At 42.6% G+C, this 7,300-nt stretch overlaps 1 long non-coding RNA gene across 1 annotated transcript; it reads left to right on the forward strand.

The window, feature by feature from the left end:
• The first annotated feature begins 1,723 nt into the window (after positions 1 to 1,723).
• LOC140845217 (uncharacterized) lies at positions 1,724 to 7,100 on the forward strand. The gene is made up of 3 exons (XR_012123991.1): positions 1,724 to 2,081; positions 4,925 to 4,974; positions 5,915 to 7,100. It is a non-coding gene; the product is annotated as an uncharacterized lncRNA (long non-coding RNA).
• Positions 7,101 to 7,300: the final 200 nt, after the last annotated feature.

Raw genomic sequence — 7,300 nt, forward strand, 5'->3', positions numbered from 1 at the left:
CCCACGAACACACGTGCCTCTGCCAGGTGGCCGGATGAGCCACACACATCCAGCAAGTAAGGATTAGGACCATAATCATGGATTTTTTTCCCCATCACAAAGTAAGGCAAAAATAAAGCCCTCACAACCACACTGAGGATTAGTATGAATGGAGCAGGGGAACTAAATTTGCTGACATGACTGACCGTGTTCATCATTTGCTGTTCTCATTAGCCCGCTCAGCTGATTCTGTGACAGAAGTCTGAGCTGGTGCATAAAACCTAACCAAACCAACAAACGGCGAGCAGAGGAGATGTCCCAATGAGAGCCCACAGCCCCTCTTTCCTCACTCAGACTTCCTCTTCCAGGCTCTTTGCCCATTTCTGCTGCTCTGAGCCACTCAGGGAAGCCCATTTACGCATACCTTGAAAGTTTTCAAACCTGAACATGTGGCTGGTTCACTTCTAAAGCCACACAAATGCTTTTCAGTGAAATTGTATAAAATAGTAGACAATAGTGGAGGTAAAACGAACATAGAATTCCTACCAGACCCCATCAGAGATGCCTTGGCCAGAAGGCAGCTCCATTTTGTGAAAATAGGAGTTTAGTTCATTTTACTCTGTTGGTAACACCTCAAATGTTACTAAACACTAGAAAATAAAGGAAGACTATCTAAAGATCTCCTCAGAGTTAAATGCCATTGTTCTAATAATTAGATTTTGGCCTGTAAATATAAGAAAACAGCTGTCCCCATGACTTACCGACAGCTATCTAACGAGTAATATGATGGGAAAACCTTGCCTCAGCCCAGCTGGTCGCTCTCCCCCAGCCTCCGTTCCCTGCCAGTGTGGGGCAGCGCCCTGCCACTGGCGTATCTCCTGCAGGCCTAAACAAGGTGAGGAAACGGACATGGGTTTTTCCTTCACTTTTTTGGTCTCTCAGTTGTTGAATCTGGAGTGTTCCAGGTTACTGAGAATCTGAGACAAAGACTGAATAAGGATCATCTCTAAGTGCCAAACCCAGTGCCTAAGTAAGGAATAACCTTCCTCTTGTTTTGTTTTTGGCAGTTTGTCTTTTCATTTCTATCAGTGATACTGAGGAAATACTGTGGCATTTGTCTTCCTAGAGTTCATCATTCAGTTGGGTAGTGGGATGAGCATTCATGAAACAGCTGGAGCATCACCTGGGTGTGTGATGTTGGCTTTTGGGGTTGAGAACCTGGGGAGGGACCCCCAGGCAGAGCTTCCGGGGTGGATGTCTGAGTGGGCCGGACCCCCGGCGGAGGAGAGGAAACAGAACAACGTACTGCCAGGTGCGGCAGCCACTGGGCCGATGTCAGGCAAGCCTAGGAATGAATGGGGTCCTGGGGGCGTCTGGCTGAGAACAAAAGGCTTGCCCTCCACAGCATCAGGGCCCGCACCTGGAGGACCCAGAGGAGCCAGCAGCGGGGTTGATGCGTGGTGTACGGAGCTACTGACCATGTTTGAGCGAAGAGAAGGCGAACATCACCTGTGGGGAAGGCTGACTGGCTGTAGTGCAGAATGGGGGGGAATGGGGAAAGTGAGGTTGGGCTGTTCACTGGGGAGGCTGGGGAGGGAGACTTCGGGGTGACAGTTGCCAATGCCACTAAAAAGACACACTTGAAAACACTTTGAGGAAAAATAACAGGATTTGGTGATTTGCATAATGGTAAAGATATGTTTTTTTGCTTGGAACATGTGGTTCTCCATGTTTTCCACAGAACCAGTGAATGACAATATTTGAACCAGCTTTGGCCACTGCACTTGAAGATGACAGGAAGCAGAGGCTTTTGCAGGAAACCGTCCACAGGCTTCCTAAAGGGATTACACGGCTCCTTGAAGGAAACCTCATTACCCATGCACCTGCCACTCAGTTTCTAATAAAATTGCCTTCCACATCATCCCATGTGAGCTAAAATGACAAAACTACAAAACCACATATATGACCACATCTTCTCTGGATTCCTGCTCCCAGACTTGCCCTCCTTGGTACCACTCAGAATGCCACAGGATCCAAGCTAATGGTAGAGTTCACAGAAAGGCCGAGTTTGCTTCCAATGGCTGAATCCTGGGAACATGCAGGTAACTCTCATAAACCAAAGCTAGAATATTATTCTAGGGCCTTGTAAGGAATGAAGAGACAATTAATAGACTTCTGATACTGAGTGTACACTGCCCACAGCCCCACCTCCCTTAATTAGATGGAGGACTGTATAAGGTAGAAACCAGAAAAGGAAAAAGGTAAAGACTAGAAAAGAAAAAAAGGAAAGCAGTTTTGCATGTAATTCCAGTTCTGTGCTATTCTTGCTTGGTAAATGTAAACACAGAGGCTTCTAATCTGGCAGCTTTCCCTATAAATTCTCAATCTAACAAACTCTTACATAAGTGTTTGGAGGAACAAGTCCAAATATCTTGGTGAAATTCTACACAATTTATTTCTTAAAAAACAAAAAGCAAGACATACTCTAAAGTGTACTATGAAAATCTATAGAAAGGATGTTTAGATTAAACTCTCATCTTCTTTTGAGCTAGTTTACTTGGATATTGTAGAATGAAATATTAAACAGAAAGGCTTAAATGTCAGTGAAAAAAATGATCCTTTTCTAATTCAAAATGCCTATGAACTACCTTGAAACACTATTTCAAATCTGTCATGTGAGTTCAAGTTTAGAATAATTGCTGCTTTTCTAAAAGGGCAGGATTGAAAAACAAATGTTTGCTGCTTGTAAGAAAATGATGGTATTTAGACTTTAGTCACCAATCTGAAACCACAAACACTATACAGTGTTCTGAGACTTTCCTGAGAAGACTAAGTGTGGCCACCTGACACCCGTCCTGAGGGCTCCCTGGTCATCCTTGTACCTGTTCCCTGTCTACCCTCTCCTCTCTGTGTCCCCAGCACATCACCCATTCTGACCTTCGACCTGACAAATGGCACAGCTTCTCCTGGCCTCCCTGGGTGCCCTGGTTCTCTTGCATCCTCAGGAGGGACTCCCGCGAGGTCAGCTTAAATAGAACCCACTTCACATGAGGGAGGAGAGAACTGGAATCACAGAAAATGGTTTCTCTACTTGTTCAGGGGACCTGGATCATTTCTGTGCTTAGAGTGACCCCTCACCCCCACCTGCCAAGACAGCCCCCCAGCCATGGGGCCAGATTGGCAAATATGGGCCTCTCACCCTGGAAGGCTGAGCACTGCCTGCCCGCATTGGTCTGGGTCCTACTGGCCACTGAATTGAAAGTCGACATGGCTGCTGAAGTGCTAACATTTGTTAGAACACCATCATTTGGGGAGTTCCAAAGGAGAAAAGGAAAAAGAGGTTTCCAGAGGAAGTGGAGACTCAGCTATTTCATGTGATGGTCAGAGCAGGCTACTGCAGAGGTCAGGTTCCTTGGGCTGAGCTTGCACCAGCTCAGAGGTTTGGTGTGTGTCGATGCTCGTGGGAGCCAAGACCTCATCTCTGGCTTGCATCTCTCAATACCTGGTCTGCTTGTTCACCCAAATAATTGAGATGAGTGGAAAGAGGATAAGAATGTTTTCTGTCCATGGCTGTAGATTTTTTTCTATTTCAAAATATAATATTAAGGACAAGTGACTATGGTTCTTTTTGTAAAAAGGGTCTTCATTTCATTGGCTAAGTTAAATACTTTCAAAATTTGAGGACCTCAGAATCTCATATAAGGGAACCAGGTGAGATATATTTCCCATATGTCCGTTGTGGGAATGTGATAGACAGATTTCACCCAAGGTGATGAGCTCCACTGGGGATGTGATATTTTCCCATCATCTCCATAGACTCCTGACCTTCTCCATGAGTAAAGAACACAGTGTGCAGCACACCAGTTTCTGCCCACTTTGGGTCCATGATGATGTGTTTGCTAAACTCCATACCCCGTTACAGTGGAGGGGCAGGGGACTGTGCTTCTCTCTGCAAGACCCCTGGTGTTATAGGCTGAATTCCTGTGTTGAAGTCCTGCTCCCAGCACCCAGAATGTCACTGTATTTGGAAATAGTGCCTTTAAAGAGATAATTTAGTTAGCGTAAGGTCATTGGGGTGGGCCCTAATCCCATCTTGACTGCAGTCCTGAAATCAGGACACAGACCCACATACAGGGACGACCATGTGAGGACACAGGGAGAAGATGGCATCTACACCCCAGGAGGGAGGCTTAGGAGGATCCAGCCCTGCCCACACCTGGATCTCAGATTCCCAGCCTCCAAACTGTGAGAAGTAAAAAGTAAATGTCTGTTGTTTGAGTCACCCAGCCTGTGGTATTGGTTACACAGCCTCGGGTTGACTAACACACCTGGTATGGCTTGTGCCCACCTAGAATAGACCTCACGTATCCTGCCAATGTAAGGGTTTCCTATTCTGGGTCTGGTAAGTGGCAGGTGTGTTACAGAAATCTGGCAGAGGTATAGGCATCTGAACTCAGAGAGTCATTGAAGTCCAATTTCCTCCACCTTCCTGCCAGAGATGCCGTGAGGAACAGCAGCCAGACATGAAGGAAAGAGCAGGGGGCAGACACCTGCACAAGCTCCTCCTCAGAAAGAGGGCCCCGGTTGTGAATACTGTGATGTGAAAAAATTAGGATCAGACTGGTTGACCAGAATTCAGAGACTGAAATGAAAAAATGGAACTTGATTACTGAATAACATAGAAAGTTCCATCTTTTTTTCAGAGACAAAAGCCTTGGGAGCTGATATGCTAGGTTTTCATCTTATAAATAGAATTTATTGTCATATCCTCACCCTGGGACAGGTTTTACTTTGAGACCAAATGTCCCCTTTACAATCAATCTTACATATCTTAATCAAAAAAGGAATATTTTAGCTTTTGTCTCTTTCTACTGCTCACCAGAGAAATTGATTGTTTTTTCTATTAGTGTTTTCTGAACTTTCCATATTTTCTCATTTTCTTTAGAACCAAAGGCTCAACAGTTTGAAGTCAAGATGGGAAAAGCATTGTTTTTGGTGAATCCCAGAAATTTCACATTCACTGATATATTCTTGAGCAGTGTGCTTCTATGAGCTTAAGTATCTCAAGTATTTATTTACAAAATAACATGACCTCATTAGCTGACACTATTTGTTGTGCATGTCCAGAAAATGCTGACAAGTTGCAGCAGCTTTTTGTATTTCCCACTGATGAATGAAAGTGACACAAATAGAATTTCTTGGCAATTGGTGGTGTGTCCCAACATATGTGATCACTTCCTTCTATTGCAGAAAAGGAAGTGCCAATACACATTGCTCCAGAAAGATAAGCTGTGCAGAGGCTCTGTGGGGGGAGGAGGTGGGAGGTGAGGGTGGGAAAAGTGGTGACCAGAGTCCGCCTGGGCGGCAGGACTGGAGTGGGTCATACTAGGTGCCTCTTGGCTGACAGATGTCGACAGGATGATGCCCACCAGCAATCAGCAGCTACCAGAGGTGCTGCTTCTGTCCTGTACAAGGCTGTTTGTCATCTCAGGGCTGCTTTTTCCTTTACTGATTATCTCAACAACTCTTTATTGAGAATCTAAGGGGAGGTCAGGCTCTGTCCTAGACTTGGGAATTGCAGCAGTGAGCCAAACAGACGAAGTCTATGTCCAAGCCACTCAGGGTGTGGCATTTGTTATGGAGGCCTGAGACTGTAACCCACGGTGTCCTAATCTAAAGCCCTAGGATCTCTGGGGATAAGAGGATTGATGATTTTGGCCTGATTACACCTCTTTATTACTTTTGAGGCCATCAGCCCTAAACTGCATGATTTTGACAACCTTTCAGTTTTAGCTGGCGACACTATGAAACAGAGGTAGATTGACTGTAAAGCTGTAAAGATAGGCATTTGGGGAATTCAGCTAAAGGAAAACTGACAAGTACTTTTAATTTGGGTTTTCTGAGATGTGACCATGTGGTTCTTTGTCAAATCTAGTAAGATATCGTCAACCAGGTCAACAGAGGAACGCTTGCAAGGCGACGTCAAATACCCTGGTGTTCCTGACAGCAAGGCGGTGACTGCGCGAGGCCCGCTCACTTCCTTGATCTCACTGGAAAAACCAGCTCCTCCATAGGATCTGAAATTGTTGACCTCATTGGTACTTTGCAAGTTATGTGTTTTCTTTTCAGGGTCATCTAGATTTAAGCACATATACATTTCATTTTTCTTCAGGTAGTATAGATGAAACATTTATAGCCTGTTCAAGCCTTGAAAATTGGATTTCATGATGAATTAGGACATTAAGACATATGTTTAAAGACTCAGAAGAGAACCTCAAACACAAATGAGATCCAATACTTGTATTTAGAAGACTGATAGAGCCTGTATATGCCATTGTAACTGCAATTTGATAGGATGTTTTGGAACTTTCATGAAACAATAAATTACAAGATCCTTATTTATACACGTATGATGGGTATGTTTCAGTCCCTTTCAAATGTATTTGTTAAATAGAACACAGATGAAATGCAGGCAAAAATAATGGAATATGAAACCAAACAGAAATACATATATTGAAAATGAAATACTTATTCTGATATTGAGCAGAAAATGCGATAAATATTCCTGGAGATGATACCAAAAGGAGTAATTCATTAAGGGCGAGAAATAAATTTCAAACTGAAGTAATAAAAAGGCTTCTGAACTTTCTGATAATACCAATAGTGAAAAGAATATCATCAGAACTTATTGTAAAAAGTTTTAAAATTCTTTCCAGTTTGACACAAAATACTGCCATTGATTAAATAAACACATAGTAAGCCACTAGAAAAGGGACATTTTTGAAAGACTGGTTAATGAAGTCAATCAATTCAATTAATCATGAGTGAAATAAAACTGAAAAATATCTTTAAATGCCCTGAAATTCCACAGTTCATATAGGAAAGTAACCTCTGAGATCTTCACAGATTTTACAACATTCCCATAAATTAACACACCATTACCAATAACAAGTTGTAAAGCTGAAAGATATTTTTGTAACTATTAATTTTAAAGCATTCTATTAATCATTCTAGAGGAATAATTAACTTTTTCTATTTGTTCTATAAAAATGTGATTAACAAATCTTTACACCTGAGTTGGGTTTGTACTACCGAAGTTCTTTAAATGGTTCAGGGTTATATTAAGCAGCTAATTAAAATAAAATTGTGTTACTTTTCTGAATTCTTTAATATTTGTCATGTTTGAATGCTTTTAGTTTTTTATTTTTAAAAAGGGTCTCCAAAAATATATGTTTCAAGCCCTACAAGATGGGATACATTGTGCTAGTAACACTTGTGGGAAGCTAATTTTCAAGAGTCTTGCTTTCAAGATTAAAGGAAA

Source organism: Manis javanica, chromosome 2 (assembly GCF_040802235.1).
Source record: "Manis javanica isolate MJ-LG chromosome 2, MJ_LKY, whole genome shotgun sequence".
NCBI lineage: Eukaryota > Metazoa > Chordata > Mammalia > Pholidota > Manidae > Manis > Manis javanica.